Here is an 18,312-nt window from a genome sequence, read left to right as displayed (position 1 = left end):
TTCCCTATGTACGAAAATGGATATTCTAAACAATAAAATTTAAGAAATGACCTTATTCAATTATCAAAAACGGTCATAATTGTGCAAAATAATTCGTAGTTTTAAAAACTAGGATGCTAGGGCCCGGTAACACAAAGCACTCGTAACACTTATGTCAGACGTACACCATGCATAATGTGAGGCGTACGTCTGACGTAAGTGTTACGAGTGCTTTGTGTTACCGGGCCCAGAAACCAATCTTGCGAGTGATGATAATCGCTTACCCCCTTGAACACACGACTAACCTATCCCATCATTACCCATTGTTCTGCAGCTGTTAACTCAATATTAGCTTAGTCACGTTATGCTTAAATGTGAAAGTTAATTATAAGTACATGCATGAGTATCTAGGTGAATCTGGATTCGTCATACTTGAGGTTGTTCAATCGTACGCCTTAAATGTGGCCCACTTGGTATTAAAGTCTTAATGAAAATTATACCCCGCCATGTTGTTGCTTGTTACATGATTATGATTCATGGAAATCCTTGAAATAAAATCTCAAAAACGTTACTAGCAGTATGAGTTAATTTGTTTTGTTTAACGACACCACTAAAGCACATTGATTTATCAATCATCGGCTATTGGAATGAATGAATGTTTAACGATACCCCAGCACGAAAAATACATCGGCTATTGGATGTCAAACTATGGTAATGCAAATAAATAAAGTGATGATCAACATCAATATAAAAATTCAAGACTTAAACAAAAACAGTGTAAAGAACTGTGCAAAAACACAAATATCACAGAATTTTACGGATACTGAATTTTACTCAAAACTTCAATTTTGTGCTGTATTGGCCATTCTCAAAGAGAATATTACACCCCTGCACCACGGTGAGGTTACAGCACACGCAGGGATCGGCTATTGGATGTCAAACATTTGGTAATTCTGACATGTAGTCTTAGAGACGAAGAGCTGGAGCTGAATTGTTTTAACGTGCGCATATACCACGAAGGTTTCGCACACGCCTGTCACGGGCTTAACCTCTGACTTAGAGAGGAAACCCGCTACATTTTTCCATTAGTACTAAGGGATCTTTTGTATACCTTAATTTATTAATTTATTATTAGTATACTAAATCACTATCCAACATAATCCTGTATATATCCTGTATATATTTATTATTTTGTTGTACAATGTACTATGCTGATAAGTTGTAAAAACTTAAAGCAATAAAGAGCTTGAACTACGTGGCTATTCTGGTATGAGGCACTCGTTTCGTGTAGCGCCACCTTTATGACGTTTGAAGCAGACGATATGAGACTGGTGTCATCACTGATTACATTAATTATTATACCTGGACGTTATGGTCACACCTGTCAGGTGTAATGATAGCATGAGTAGTAGAGGTCTGTATCAAACAGTCCGTGTACATTGTGAGTGAATATTAAATTGTCAATATTAAAGGCACACACCGTAGTTTTAACCCGTAAAAAATGGACACTAAGTTTAGTTAATTTACAAACCTGTATCTCATTTGGATAAAGTTACAATCGAGTGAAAGACGAGTTTGTGACGTTAAAATGGGAAATAGCCTTATAAATAGACTAGAACTCGAATCAATATACTTCTCAGACATTTTTTAAATGTTCAAAATGCATTGTTTGGTATTAGAAATACCAATATGACCGGAAACACTTCGGTTCTACGGAAATGAATAATCTAAAACAAATAAAATGCAAGTAATGTTTGATCTCAGTGATCATAAACGGCTCTAATAGTGAAACATATGTTGTAGTGTTGAAAAACTAGGGTATGTCTCTTTAACAGAGAGTAGGGTTTTCCTTGTGTTGTTTTACCGGAATGTTAAATGAATAACAAAAGTCACAAGTTGCCTTGTAGGTTCTTATAATAATAATAATGGACATAATTAAAATAAGAATGAAGAAAATGTTTTATTTAACGACGCACTCAACATATTTTATTTACGATTATATGGCGTCGGACATATGGTTAAGGACCACACAGGTATTGAGAGAGCAAACCCGCAGTCGCCACTTCATGGGCTACTCTTTTCGATTAGCAGCAAGGGATCTTTTATATGCACCATCCCACAGAAAGGATAACACATACCACGGTCTTTGATATACCAGTCGTGGTGCACTGGCTGGAGCAAGAAATAGCCCAACGAGGATCGATCCCAGACCCACCGCTCACCAAGCGAACGCTTTACTACTGGGATACGCCCCGCCCTTAAAATAAGAAACGCATTAGATTTATTATCTGTTATGGCTTCACTTTCTTGTCTCTTTTTATGCCCAGCAATATTGTTGCCGGGCAACCAGAACTGGATATTTCGAAAGTTAAAGTTTGCTTTGTTAACAACACCACTAGAGCACATTAATTTATCAATCGTGGGCTATTGGGTGTAAAACATATGGTCATGTTGACACAGACATAGAGGAAAGTCGCTTCATTTTTTTCCATTTGTAGCAAGGGATCGTTTATATGAGTCATCCCACAGATAAGCTAGCACATACCATGGCCTTTGATATACCAGCTGTGGTGCATGCGCACTGGCTGGAACAAGATTTAGTCTAATGGGCCCATCGACGAGGATCGATCACAAACCGACCGCGCATCAAGTGAGGGTTACGTCCTGTCATAGTTTTCATTTTCATCAAATTCCAAAAAACCCAACGACTATGCATTATTTGTAATTTAAAAAAGATTGGTAATAGTAGTAGAAGTAGTAGTAGCAGCAGTAGTAGTAGTAGTAGTAAAAGTAGTAGTAGTAGCAGTAGTAGTAGAAGTAGCAGCAGTAGTAGTAGTAGTAGTAAAAGTAGTAGTAGTAGCAGTAGTAGTAGCAGTAGTAGTAGAAGTAGTAGTAGTAGTAAAAGTAATAGCAGTAGCAGAAGTAGTAGAAGTAGTAGTGGTAGTAGTAGTAGTAGAAGTAGTAGTAGTAGTAGTAGTAGTAGTAGAAGTAGTAATAGCAGTAGTAGTAGTAGTAGTAGCAGCAGTAGTAATAGTAGTAGTAAAAGTAGTAGTAGTAGCAGTAGTAGTAGTAGTAGTAGAAGTAGTAGTAGTAGTTGTAGAAGTAGTAGTAGTAGTAGTAGTAGTAGTAGTAGTTGTAGAAGTAGTATTAGTAGTACAAGTAGTAGTAGAAGTAGTAGTAGAAGTAGTAGTAGTAGTAGTAGTAGCAGTAGTAGTAGCAGTAGTAGTAAAAGTAGTAGTAGTAGTAGTAGTAGTAGTAGTAGTAGTAGTAGTAGTAGTAGTAGTAGTAGTAGTAAAAGTAGTAGTAGTAGTAGTAGTAGTAGTAGTAGTAGTAGTAAGTAGTAGTAGTAGTAGTAGTAGTAGTAGTAGTAGTAGTAGAAGAAGTAATAGTAGTAGTAGTAGTAGTAGAAGAAGTAATAGTAGAAGTAGTAGTAGTAGTGTTTTTACTGTTATTATTAAAAAAATAATAATAATAATGTATTATTATTATTATTATTATTATTATTTGTTGTTGTTGGTTCATGTGCCCCTTACCTTTCTAAAATCCTGGATCTGCCCATGCATCGTCTACACGGACGCTTTATTATTTCTTTTTTAGGAAAAAAAAACTCCGATCGGCCATTGTGATTGATATCGAATAGCAGCAACAGGAGTAGTTCTAATTAACCCACTCGCCGCTAACCCATCTGTCAGTGGTTCCTTCATGCCAATACCGAACGTGATGGCCGGTTTAAACTAGCGACTCCACCAGCCAGCACTTTCTCCACACCTCGTAGAACCGAGGACCTTGTCAGTGCTGTTTCCGTGTGTGTTTGGGGTTTTTTTTTTTTGTGATCTAGTGCTGCAATTTCGGTAGGCAGTAGTTTGTCATAAAAAGAAAGAAGAACAGAGGCGGGGAGATGTAGTGGTGATGTTAAATCACTTACGAAGAGAAAAAACAGATTGGGAACAGTGGTGGAGAAGATTCGTGATCGTCCACAGTTTCGGGATGAATTTAGATTTTACGCTGCTGATGAGTGTCTTGTAGTTTTGAATTTGTTTCTACTTTTAAAAGGTAGGCAATAGTGTTTGATCTTTTTTCTTTTCTTTTCTTTTTGTTTTCTTTGTTTCGAATGTCAGAAACTTCGCCGATGACAGGCGTGAATGTGCATGTTATTTTATTTTATATTTATCCTTGTCCTAGTGCATGATCATTTTATACCAGCTAGTTGTGAATGAACATTTAAAACACCATTATATATATATATATATATATATATATATATATATATATATATATATATATATATATATATATATATAAACATCTTCTGGTTTCATTTAGTAAGCGAGAATTTACTTTGATCCAACGCAATAGATCAAGGGAATCTGCCTCTCCTAAAAATATTAAAGTGTCCCTTCTCTTCAAGTTTTTTTTTTACAATTTTCATTGAAGAGCACTTTTCAGGGAGTTGGTTCTCCTGCAGTTTTGTCCTTGGCCCCCTCTCTAAAATACTTTCTATATCCGACATTGATGATGACATGGGTGTGATTTGCATTTTACTCTGTGTATCACAATATTGGAGTTACAAGTTTCTCATTGTAATAGATCAACGAGAACAGTGTTTAATATGCTGAGTTTAATAAATGAGATTTTTTATATTTTCAATTTACCTAAATGCAACAGTTAAGTGATAATTTACTTATATTGAAAAACAGAAGATGGATGCGCGAGAATTTACATTTTGTTTGGTTCTTTGGTTGTTTTGTTTAACGACACCACTAGAGCACATTGATTTATTAAGCATCGGCTATTGGATGTCAAACATTTGGTAATTTTAACCTGTAGTCTTAGAGATGAAATCCGCTACATTTTGTTTTCATTAGTAGCAAGGGATCTTTTATATGGACCATCCCACAGGCAGGATAACACATACCACGGTCTTTGATATACAAGTCGTGGTGCACTGGCTGGAGCGATAATTTCAATTTTAATCTATGGCTGCGAATCTTGTAGTCCTCAATATTCTGATTTCAGCAGGTAAGTGACAATTCACTTGTCACCGGTTGAGATGGATGGATGGGCTTGAATTTAGCTTTTATTTTTAATGGGTGATGATCTTTTATTGTTCCATTTAATTTGGGGTTTTTTAATTTCTGATTTTAACAAGTGTCAACTTTAAACGGAGTAAGTGGATGCATGTGAGTGGATCTAACTCAAACTGATAAGTTTTGGTTGTAAGATCGGACCCTCTCGGTGGACTTATTGTTTATTGGTATACCAAAGACCATGGTATGTGGTGCCCTGTCTTTGAAAAACTGCATATAAAAGATCCCTTGCTGTTCGTAGTAGGAATAACTACAGCGGGTTGTGGTAAAAGATCGCTAGTTTATGTTATAATTATCAATGTTTAACATCCAGTAGCCGATTATTAAAGTGTGCTCCAGTAGTATTGTTAAACAAACCAAATTTGTTAACTTTTGGATTGATAGGCTCGAATTTATATTTACTCTGTGGTTGAGAATGTTGTTGCCTTAAATTTTCTTATTTTACTAGGTACAGGTGTTTGGGTGAGTAGATTAGAATTTAGAAAGAAAGAAAGAAAGAAATGTTTTATTTAACGACGCACTCAACACATTTTTATTTACAGTTATATGGCGTCAGACATATGGTTAAGGACTAAAGAGGACTAATGTTTTTTATTAGCAGCAAGGAATCCTTTATATGCACCATCCCACAGACAGGGTAGTACATACCACGGCCTTTGATATATCAGTCGTGGCGTACTGGTTGGAACGAGAAATAGCGCAATGGGGCCACTGACGGGGATCGATCTCACACCGACCACGCATCAAGCGAGCGCTGTACCACTGGGCTACGTCCCGCCCCTAGGTTAGAATTTAGAGTTTACGCTGTGAATGAACATCATACCGTTAATCATTGAATAGAGGGCCGGGACGTAGCTCAGCGGTACAGCTTTCGCTTGATTCGCGATCGATCTAGGATCGATCCCCGTCGATGTGCCCATTTGGCTAGTTCTCGTTCCAACCAGTGCTACACAACTGTGTAACAAAGGTCACGATATGTACTATACTGACGGTGCATATAAAAGATTCCATGCTGCTAATCGAAAAGTGTAACCCATGAAGTGGCGACAGCGGGTTTCCCTTCTCGATATTTGTGTGTTCCTTAACCATATGTCCGACGCCAAATAACTGTAAATAAAATGTGTTGAGTGCGTTGTTAAATAAATAATTTCCTTCATTTCTTTCCTTTGATAGCCAGCCACTATTCAAGGTAGGCCTCAATTTAAAGCAAGCTTCTATTAAAAGACCGGCTGCTATGTTTTTCAGTCAACATTTTCTAACGTAGTCTTGCTTTAAAGGGAAATTCCTGAGTTTGCTGCATTGTAAGATGTTTCCTACTAATAAAATATTTCTACGATTCAACTTACACATTAAATATATTTTCTTGTTTAGAGTATCAGTGTCTGTATATTCAATGTGCTTCTGGTCATCTTAATATTTGTATGAAGTCCAAATTGGATTTTGTCTTCAAATAATTTCGTACGTACGAAAAAACTATATTATTGGTAATAAGATGAAATTTAACCTAGTACAAATATTAGAACGATCAGAAACACGTTTAATATACAGCCACTAATATTTTATGCAGAAAAATATGTTTGATATGTAATTACAATCGTTAAAAAGTCTCTGTTAGTCGATAACATCTTAAAAAGTGCAACAAACTCCCTTTAAGATGATCGTCTAATGTAGATTTTTAAACATTTTTGTACATCCCTTTCCTCATTGAGAAATGACAAAAAAGCTGAGGTGTGTGCCCAGGGGCGTGTGTTTGAACCATAATTGGATATAAGCACGAAACAAAGTATAAATGAATGAAGGAATCAAGGATTTAGTAACTTTACGGTAGTTTTAAAGGGACAACAGATCCTAGTTTTTAAACACTAAGGCATAGTTTCCACTATTAGAGCCGTTTATGATCACTGAAATCAAACATCACTTATATTTTATTCTTTAGATTATCCATTTCCGTAGAACCGAAGTGTTTGTGGTCATCCTGGTGTTTCTAATAACAAAACAAATGCATATTTCATATTTTTAAAAACGCACGTGCGTCTGAGAAGTAGCGGCTTATTGATTCGAGTTCTAGTCCACTTTAAAGGATGTTTCCCGTTTTAACGTCACAGACTCTTCTTTCTCTCTATCGTAATTTATCCAAATGAGTTGCAGGGAACGGTTTCACGAAACGATCTTAGCGCTAAGATCACATTAATGGTATAAGGTAGCTATGCATTTAAGGAGAACTTAGCGCTAAGATCGCTTCATAAAACGGGGTCCAGGTTTGTAAATTAACTAAACTTAGTGTTCATTTTTTACGGGTTAAAACTAGGGTGTGCGCCTTTAACGGTCACTACGCCGACTTCTCTTTAACCAACAACCGCCAACAATTAACCCCATATCCTGGACAGAGATCCCAGACAGCTCATGTATGTGCCCATAATTGGAAGGGACATTCCCAGCGGCAATATGAATAATTATCCTACATCACGCTCTCATTATGTAATTAACGTTAATCTCATTAGCCGGTAATTAGTCCTAACCTCTAATTAACCTAAAACGTCATTAGTCGACATTAGGAAAAACAAAATAACTTATTGATACACTCATGCAGAATAGTGTTTAAGAGTCGAGTGCTCTAAAGATACTCGGTACCACCGTCGGGGCAGGACACGCTCAACTTTCGCAAACACCTGATACCATCACTTTTGACAGTGAATCATGAGTGCATGTGTTTCATTTCATTTCAATTTATTTCCGTGCTTATATCCAATTAAGATACAAGCACGCTGGCCTGGGCACACACTTCAGCTATCTGGACTGTCTGTCCAGCACAGTGGGTTAGTTGTCAGTAGTTAGTGAGAGAGAGAGAGAGAGAGAGAGAGAGAGAGAGAGAGAGAGAGAGAGAGAGAGAGAGAGAGAGAGAGAAGAGGGTGTAGTGGTCTTACACCTACCCATCGAGTCGTTAAAACTCGCTCTGGCTGGGAGCCGGTACCAGGTTGTGAACCCTGTACCTACGACATCGCCGAAACCACCGAGGCCACTCCCAGACACCCAACACTAGTGCATGTCATCACAGCTATATTTATTCCAAAGAGCTCGGTCATGCGTTTGGAGGGGGGGGGGGGGGGAGAGAAAGAGAGAGTCTGGAAGTGGCAGTCTTCTTTAAGCAAACACCAGATATCGTCTCTGTTTTGACGGTGATTCATGAGTGCATGATGTCACAGCTATATATACTGGTATTACAATTTAAGTAAGATTTAAGCACGCTGTTCTAGGCACACACCTCAGTTATCTGGGCTGTCTGTCCAGGACAGTGGGTTAGTTGTTAGTTGGTTAGTGGTTAGTGAGACAGAAGAGTGTGTAGTGGCCTTACACCTATCCACTGAGCCCTTAAGAACTCGCTCTGGGTTGGAGCCGGTACCGGGCTGCGAACCCTGTGCCTACCAGCCTGTAGTCCGATGGTTTAAACACGACATCACCGAGGCCGGTCTTTATTCCAATGAGCTCTGTCCTGTGCTAGTTTTGATTTATTAGTCTGGTTGTGGCAATCTTTGTTGAGCGGTACAGAAACGATGTATTGTTCAGTAAAGTATCTCCTTGGGTGGCTGTCCTCCTTTAGACGAGGCACTAAAATGAGATTCACTTTTAACTTTTATTGTTAATGCAACATATCAGAATTTGAAAATCCTAGTCTGGCATAGTGAATATTTTGGAAAATAAGGGGAAAGGAATTAGTTTAACGACATCTCAAAACATTTTCAACTCCAGCTATTTTGTATTCAGCAAATGGTTATTTCAACACTCGCTCACATTGTATAGCACATGTTATGTTTATTTTACCTTATGTACCCACTTCCCCCTTTCCTTTCTCTCCTTTGAATTCCACCTCATTTCTTCCCGATCTGGCAACTCCTCCCATCTTTCAACTTCTTTCACCGTGTAACCAGCCTCGATGGCGTCGTGATTAGGCCATCGGACTACAGGCTGGTAGGTACTGGCTTCGGATCCCAGTCGAGGTATGGGATTTTTAATCCAGATACCGACTCCAAACCCTGAGTGAATGCTCCGCATGTATCATGGATATATCTGAACGAAGAAAATAATGCATGACACGTGATAAACGAAACCTTCTGCCGCGTCCCATGCTACTACTTCTTTTCAAAAGCATCAAGGAATCTTTTAAATTTTATATGAGCTTTATATATGTTTTAAGTAAGCTTTTCCGTAGATAGAACAGTACATACCACGACCTTTGCTAGAACGAGAAATAGAGCAATGGGTCCACTGACAGGGATCGATCTCACACCGACCACGCATCAAGCGAGAGCTGTACCACTGGGCTACGTCCCGCCCCTAGGTTAGAATTTAAATCTCTGTTACTCGATAACATCTTAAAATTTGCAGCAAACTCAGGAATGTCCCTTTAAGGTAGGCTTCTATTTAAGGCTGCCTTCTATGTTTTTCAGTCAACATTTGCTAACATAGTCTTGCTTTAAGATCATCTTCTAATGTTTATTTCCAAACATTTTTGTACATCTCTTTCCTCAATGAGAAATGAAAAAAAAAAAACCTCAGGTGTGTGCCCAGGGCCGTTTGCTCGAACTATAACTGGATATAAGCACGAAAAAAGTATAAATGAATGAAGGAATCAAGGATTTAGTCATTTTACCATAGTTTTAAAGGGACAGACCCTAATGTTTAAACGTTACAGCATAGTTTTCACTGTTAGAGCCGCTTGTGATCACTGAAATCAAACATTACTTATATTTTATTCTTTAGATTATCCATTTCCGTAGAACCGAAGTGTTTGTGGTCATCCTGGTGTTTCTAATAACAAAACAAATGCATATTTCATATTTTTAAAAACGCACGTGCGTCTGAGAAGTAGCGGTTTATTGATTCGAGTTCTAGTCCACTTTAAAGGATGTTTCCCGTTTTAACGCCACAGACTCTTCTTTCTCTCTATCGTAATTTATCCAAATGAGTTGCAGGGGAACCGTTTCACGAAGCGATCTTAGCGCTAAGATCACCTTAAGGGTATAAGGTAGCTATGCATTTAAGGTGAACTTAGCGCTAAGATCGCTTCGTAAAACGGGGTCCAGGTTTGTAAATTAACTGAACTTAGTGTTCATTTTTTACGGGTTAAAACTAGGGTGTGCGCCTTTAACGGTCACTACGCCGACTTCTCTTTGACCAACAACCACCAACAATTAACCCTATATCCTAGACAGAGAGCCCAGACAGCTCATATATGTGCCCATAATTAGAAGGGACATTCCCAGCGGCAATATGAATAATTATCCTACATCACGCTCTCATTATGTAATTAACGTTAATCTCATTAGCCGGTAATTAGTCCTAACCTCTAATTAACCTAAAACGTCATTAGTCGACATTAGGAAAAACAAAATAACTTATTGATACACTCATGCAGAATAGTGTTTAAGAGTCGAGTGCTCTAAAGATACTCGGTACCACCGTCGGGGCAGGACACGCTCAACTTTCGCCAACACCTGATACCATCACTTTTGACAGTGAATCATGAGTGAATGTTTTTCATTTCATTTCAATTAATTGTTGTGCTTATATCCAATTAAGATTCAAGCACGCTGCCCTGGGCACACACCTCAGCTATATGGGCTGTCTGTCCAGCACAGTGGGTTAGTTGTCAGTAGTTAGAGAGAGAGAGAGAGAGAGAGAGAGAGAGAGAGAGAGAGAGAGAGAGAGAGAGAGAGAGAGAGAGAGAAGAGGGTGTAGTGGTCTTACACCTACCTATCGAGTCGTTAAAACGTTGTGAACCCTGTACCTACGACATCACCGAAACCACCGAGGCCACTCCCAGACACCCAAAACTAGTGCATGTCATCACAGCTATATTTAGTCCAAAGAGCTCGATCATGAGTTTGGGGGGGGGGGGGGGGAGAGAGAGAGAGAGAGAGAGAGAGAGAGAGAGAGAGAGAGAGAGAGTCTGGGAGTGGCAGTCTTCTTTAAGCAAACACCAGATGTTGTCTCTGTTTTGACGGTGATTCATGAGTGCTAATGTCACAGCTATATTTATTACAATTTAAGTAAGATTTAAGCACGCTGTTCTGGGCACACACCTCAGTTATCTGGGCTGTCTGTTCAGGACAGTGGGTTAGTTGTTAGTTGGTTAGTGGTTAGTGAGAAAGAAGAGTGTGTAGTTGCCTTACACCTATCTACTGAGCCCTTAAGAACTCGCTCTGGGTTGGAGCCGGTACCGGGCTGCGAACCCTGTGCCTACCAGCCTGTAGTTCGATGGTTTTAAAAAGACATCACCGAGGCCGGTCTTTATTCCAATGAGCTCTGTCCTGTGCTAGTTTTGATTTATTAGTCTGGTTGTGGCAATCTTCGTTGAGCGATGCAGAAACGATGTATTGTACAGTAAAGTATCTCCTTGAGTGGCTGTCCTCCTTTAGATGAGGCACTAAAATGAGATTCACTTTTAACTTTTATTTTTAATGCAACATATCAGAATTTGAAAATCCTAGTCTGGCATAGTGAATATTTTGGAAAATAAGGGGAAAGGAATTAGTTTAACGACATCTCAAAACATTTTCAACTCCAGCTATTTTGTATTCAGCAAATGGTTATTTCAACACTCACTCACATTGTATAGCACATGTTATGTTTATTTTACCTTATGTACCCACTTCCCCCTTTCCTTTCTCTCCTTTGAATTCCACCTCATTTCTTCCCGATCTGGCAACTCCTCCCATCTTTCAACTTCTTTCACCGTGTAACCAGCCTCGATGGCGTCGTGATTAGGACATCGGACTACAGGCTGGTAGGTACTGGCTTCGGATCCCAGTCGAGGCATGGGATTTTTAATCCAGATACCGACTCCAAACCCTGAGTGAATGCTCCGCATGTATCATGGATATATCTGAACGAAGAAAATAATGCATGACACGTGATAAACGAAACCTTCTGCCGCGTCCCATGCTACTACTTCTTTTCAAAAGCATCAAGGAATCTTTTAAATTTTATATGAGCTTTATATATGTTTTAAGTAAGCTTTTCCGTAGATAGAACAGTACATACCACGACCTTTGCTAGAACGAGAAATAGAGCAATGGGTCCACTGACAGGGATCGATCTCACACCGACCACGCATCAAGCGAGAGCTGTACCACTGGGCTACGTCCCGCCCCTAGGTTAGAATTTAAATCTCTGTTACTCGATGACATCTTAAAATTTGCAGCAAACTCAGGAATGTCCCTTTAAGGTAGGCTTCTATTTAAGGCTGCCTTCTATGTTTTTCAGTCAACATTTGCTAACATAGTCTTGCTTTAAGATCATCTTCTAATGTTTATTTCCAAACATTTTTGTACATCTCTTTCCTCAATGAGAAATGAAAAAAAAAAAACTCAGGTGTGTGCCCAGGGCCGTTTGCTCGAACTATAACTGGATATAAGCACGAAAAAAGTATAAATGAATGAAGGAATCAAGGATTTAGTCATTTTACCATAGTTTTAAAGGGACAGACCCTAATGTTTAAACGTTACAGCATATTTTTCACTGTTAGAGCCGCTTGTGATCACTGAAATCAAACATTACTTATATTTTATTCTTTAGATTATCCATTTCCGTAGAACCGAAGTGTTTGTGGTCATCCTGGTGTTTCTAATAACAAAACAAATGCATATTTCATATTTTTAAAAACGCACGTGCGTCTGAGAAGTAGCGGTTTATTGATTCGAGTTCTAGTCCACTTTAAAGGATGTTTCCCGTTTTAACGTCACAGACTCTTCTTTCTCTCTATCGTAATTTATCCAAATGAGTTGCAGGGGAACCGTTTCACGAAGCGATCTTAGCGCTAAGATCACCTTAAGGGTATAAGGTAGCTATGCATTTAAGGTGAACTTAGCGCTAAGATCGCTTCGTAAAACGGGGTCCAGGTTTGTAAATTAACTGAACTTAGTGTTCATTTTTTACGGGTTAAAACTAGGGTGTGCGCCTTTAACGGTCACTACGCCGACTTCTCTTTGACCAACAACCACCAACAATTAACCCTATATCCTAGACAGAGAGCCCAGACAGCTCATATATGTGCCCATAATTAGAAGGGACATTCCCAGCGGCAATATGAATAATTATCCTACATCACGCTCTCATTATGTAATTAACGTTAATCTCATTAGCCGGTAATTAGTCCTAACCTCTAATTAACCTAAAACGTCATTAGTCGACATTAGGAAAAACAAAATAACTTATTGATACACTCATGCAGAATAGTGTTTAAGAGTCGAGTGCTCTAAAGATACTCGGTACCACCGTCGGGGCAGGACACGCTCAACTTTCGCCAACACCTGATACCATCACTTTTGACAGTGAATCATGAGTGAATGTTTTTCATTTCATTTCAATTAATTGTTGTGCTTATATCCAATTAAGATTCAAGCACGCTGCCCTGGGCACACACCTCAGCTATATGGGCTGTCTGTCCAGCACAGTGGGTTAGTTGTCAGTAGTTAGAGAGAGAGAGAGAGAGAGAGAGAGAGAGAGAGAGAGAGAGAGAGAGAGAGAGAGAGAGAGAGAGAGAGAGAGAGAGAGAGAAGAGGGTGTAGTGGTCTTACACCTACCTATCGAGTCGTTAAAACGTTGTGAACCCTGTACCTACGACATCACCGAAACCACCGAGGCCACTCCCAGACACCCAAAACTAGTGCATGTCATCACAGCTATATTTAGTCCAAAGAGCTCGATCATGAGTTTGGGGGGGGGGGGGGGGGGGGGGGGGGGGGGAGAGAGAGAGAGAGAGAGAGAGAGAGAGAGAGAGAGAGAGAGAGAGAGAGAGAGAGTCTGGGAGTGGCAGTCTTCTTTAAGCAAACACCAGATGTTGTCTCTGTTTTGACGGTGATTCATGAGTGCATAATGTCACAGCTATATTTATTACAATTTAAGTAAGATTTAAGCACGCTGTTCTGGGCACACACCTCAGTTATCTGGGCTGTCTGTTCAGGACAGTGGGTTAGTTGTTAGTTGGTTAGTGGTTAGTGAGAAAGAAGAGTGTGTAGTTGCCTTACACCTATCTACTGAGCCCTTAAGAACTCGCTCTGGGTTGGAGCCGGTACCGGGCTGCGAACCCTGTGCCTACCAGCCTGTAGTTCGATGGTTTAACCACGACGTCACCGAGGCCGGTCTTTATTCCAATGAGCTCTGTCCTGTGCTAGTTTTGATTTATTAGTCTGGTTGTGGCAATCTTCGTTGAGCGATGCAGAAACGATGTATTGTTCAGTAAAGGATCTCCTTGGGTGGCTGTCCTCCTTTAGACGAGGCACTAAAATGAGATTCACTTTTAACTTTTATTGTTAATGCAACATATCAGAATTTGAAAATCCTAGTCTGGCATAGTGAATATTTTGGAAAATAAGGGGAAAGGAATTAGTTTAACGACATCTCAAAACATTTTCAACTCCGGCTATTTTGTATTCAGCAAATGGTTATTTCAACACTCGCTCATATTGTATAGCACATGTAATGTTTATTTTACCTTATGTACCCACTTCCCCCTTTCCTTTCTCTCCTTTGAATTCCACCTCATTTCTTCCCGATCTGGCAACTCCTCCCATCTTTCAACTTCTTTCACCGTGTAACCAGCCTCGATGGCGTCGTGATTAGGACATCGGACTACAGGCTGGTAGGTACTGGCTTCGGATCCCAGTCGAGGCATGGGATTTTTAATCCAGATACCGACTCCAAACCCTGAGTGAGTGCTCCGCATATATCATGGATATGATCTGAACGAAGAAATAATGCATGACACGTGATAAAGAAAACCTTCTGCCGCGTCACATGCTACTACTTCTTTTCAAAAGCATCAAGGAATCTTTTAAATTTTATATGAGCTTTATATATGTTTTAAGTAAGCTTTTCCGTAGATAGAACAGTACATACCACGACCTTTGCTAGAACGAGAAATAGAGCAATGGGTCCACTGACAGGGATCGATCTCACACCGACCACGCATCAAGCGAGAGCTGTACCACTGGGCTACGTCCCGCCCCTAGGTTAGAATTTAAATCTCTGTTACTCGATAACATCTTAAAATTTGCAGCAAACTCAGGAATGTCCCTTTAAGGTAGGCTTCTATTTAAGGCTGCCTTCTATGTTTTTCAGTCAACATTTGCTAACATAGTCTTGCTTTAAGATCATCTTCTAATGTTTATTTCCAAACATTTTTGTACATCTCTTTCCTCAATGAGAAATGAAGAAAAAAAAACCTCAGGTGTGTGCCCAGGGCCGTTTGCTCGAACTATAACTGGATATAAGCACGAAAAAAAGTTATAAATGAATGAAGGAATCAAGGATTTAGTCATTTCACCAGTAGTTTTAAAGGGACAGACCCTAATGTTTAAACGTTACAGCATATTTTTCACTGTTAGAGCCGCTTGTGATCACTGAAATCAACATTACTTATATTTTATTCTTTAGATTATCCCATTTCCGTAGAACCGAAGTGTTTGTGGTCATCCTGGTGTTTCTAATAACAAAACAAATGCATATTTCATATTTTTAAAAACGCACGTGCGTCTGAGAAGTAGCGGTTTATTGATTCGAGTTCTAGTCCACTTTAAAGGATGTTTCCCGTTTTAACGTCACAGACTCTTCTTTCTCTCTATCGTAATTTATTCCAAATGAGTTGCAGGGGAACCGTTTCACGAAGCGATCTTAGCGCTAAGATCACTTTAAGGGTATAAGGTAGCTATGCATTTAAGGTGAACTTAGCCCTAAGATCGCTTCGTAAAAACGGGGTCCAGGTTTTGTAATTAACTGAACTTTGTGTTCATTTTTTACGGGTTAAAACTAGGGTGTGCGCCTTTAAAACGGTCACTACGCCGACTTCTCTTTTGACCAACAACCACCAACAATTAACCCTATATCCTAGACAGAGAGCCCAGACAGCTCATATATGTGGCTTATAATTAGAAGGGACATTCCCAGCGGCAATATGAATAATTATCCTACATCACGCTCTCATTATGTAATTAACGTTAAATCTCATTAGCCGGTAATTAGTCCTAACCTCTAATTAACCTAAAACGTCATTAGTCGACATTAGAAAAAACAAAATAACTTATTGATACACTCATGCAGAATAGTGTTTAAGAGTCGAGTGCTCTAAAGATACTCGGTACCCACCGTCGGGGCAGGACACGCTCAACTTTCGCCAACACCTGATACCATCACTTTTGACAGTGAATCATGAGTGCATGTTTTTCCATTTCATTTCAATTAATTGTTGTGTGCTTATATCCAATTAAGATTCAAGCACGCTGCCCTGGGCACACACCTCAGCTATATGGGCTGTCTGTCCAGCACAGTGGGTTAGTTGTCAGTAGTTAGAGAGAGAGAGAGAGAGAGAGAGAGAGAGAGAGAGAGAGAGAGAGAGAGAGAGAGAGAAGAGGGTGTAGTGGTCTTACACCTACCTATCGAGTCGTTAAAACGTTGTGAACCCTGTACCTACGACATCACCGAAACCACCGAGGCCACTCCCAGACACCCAAAACTAGTGCATGTCATCACAGCTATATTTAGTCCAAAGAGCTCGATCATGAGTTTGGGTGGGGGGGGGGTCGGTGGGTGGGGTGGGGGGTGGGGAGAGAGAGAGAGAGAGAGAGAGAGAGAGAGAGAGAGAGAGAGAGAGAGAGAGAGAGAGAGTCTGGGAGTGGCAGTCTTCTTTAAGCAAACACCAGATGTTGTCTCTGTTTTGACAGTGAATCATGAGTGCATGTTTTTCTTTTCATTTCAATTTATTTCCGTGCTTATATCCAATTAAGATACAAGCACGCTGGCCTGGGCACACACCTCAGCTATCTGGACTGTCTGTCCAGCACAGTGGGTTAGTTTGTCAGTAGTTAGTGAGAGAGAGAGAGAGAGAGAGAGAGAGAGAGAGAGAGAGAGAGAGAGAGAGAGAGAGAGAGAGAGAGAGAGATAGAGAGAGAGAGAGAGAGAGAGAAGAGGGTGTAGTGTTCTTACACCTACCTATCGAGTCGTTAAAAAACGTTGTGAACCCTGTACCTACGACATCGCCGAAACCACCGAGGCCACTCCCAGACACCCAAAAATAGTGCATGTCAATCACAGCTATATTTAGTCCAAAGAGCTCGGATCCATGAGTTTGGGGGGGGGTGGGGTGGGGGTGGGGGGGGTGGGGTGGGGTGGGTGTGGGGGTGGGGAGAGAGAGAGAGAGAGAGAGAGAGAGAGAGAGAGTCTGGGAGTGGCAGTCTTCTTCAAGCAAACACCAGATGTTGTCTCTGTTTGACAGGTGATTCATGAGTGCATAATGTCACAGCTTATATTTATTACAATTTAAGTAAGATTTAAGCACGCTGTTCTGGGCACACACCTCAGTTATCTGGGCTGTCCTGTCCAGGACAGTGGGTTAGTTGTTAGTTGGTTAGTGGTTAGTGAGAAAGAAGAGAGTGTGTAGTTGCCTTACACCTATCTACTGAGCCCTTAAGAACGCGCTCTGGGTTGGAGCCGGTACCGGGTCTGCGAACCCTGTGCCTACCAGCCTGTAGTTCGATGGTTTAAAACACGACATCACCGAGGCCGGTCCTTATTCCAATGAGCTCTGTCCTGTGCTAGTTTTGGATTTATTAGTCTGGTTGTGGCAATCTTCGTTGAGCGATGCAGAAACGATGTATTGTTCAGTAAAGTATCTCCTTGGGTGGCTGTCCTCCTTTAGACGAGGCACTAAAATGAGATCACTTTTAACTTTTATTTTTTGATGCAACATATCAGAATTTGAAAATCCTAGTCTGGCATAGTGAATATTTTGGAAAATAAGGGGAAAGGAATTAGTTATAAACGACATCTCAAAACATTTTCAACTCCGGCTATTTTGTATTCAACAAATGGTTATTTCAACACCTCGCTCACATTGTATAGTACATGTTATGTTTATTTTACCTTATGTACCCACTTCCCCCTTTCTCTTTCTCTCCTTTGAATTCCACCTCATTTCTTCCCGATCTGGCAACTCCTCCCATCTTTCAACTTCTTTCACCGTGTAACCAGCCTCGATGGCGTCGTGATTAGGACATCGGACTACAGGCTGGTAGGTACTGGCTTCGGATCCCAGTCGAGGCATGGGATTTTTTAATCCAGATACCGATTCCAAACCCTGAGTGAGTGCTCCGCATATATCATGGATATGATCTGAACGAAGAAATAATGCATGACCGTGATAAGAAAACCTTCTGCCGCGTCACATGCTACTACTTCTTTTCAAAAGCATCAA

At 40.1% G+C, this 18,312-nt stretch overlaps 1 protein-coding gene across 1 annotated transcript in view; it reads left to right on the top strand.

Moving 5' to 3' along the window:
* The first annotated feature begins 3,719 nt into the window (after positions 1–3,719).
* LOC121390413 (transmembrane protein 26-like) overlaps positions 3,720–18,312 on the top strand; it is a 54,649-nt gene continuing 40,056 nt past the window's right edge. The window contains exon 1 of the mRNA XM_041522218.1: positions 3,720–4,032. The gene's annotated coding sequence lies outside the window, so the exon portion shown is untranslated. The remainder of the gene's footprint in view (positions 4,033–18,312) is intronic.

This window comes from Gigantopelta aegis, chromosome 15, assembly GCF_016097555.1.
Source record: "Gigantopelta aegis isolate Gae_Host chromosome 15, Gae_host_genome, whole genome shotgun sequence".
In the NCBI taxonomy this organism is placed as follows: Eukaryota; Metazoa; Mollusca; class Gastropoda; order Neomphalida; family Peltospiridae; genus Gigantopelta; species Gigantopelta aegis.
This window is presented reverse-complemented; position numbering and strand designations above follow the sequence as displayed.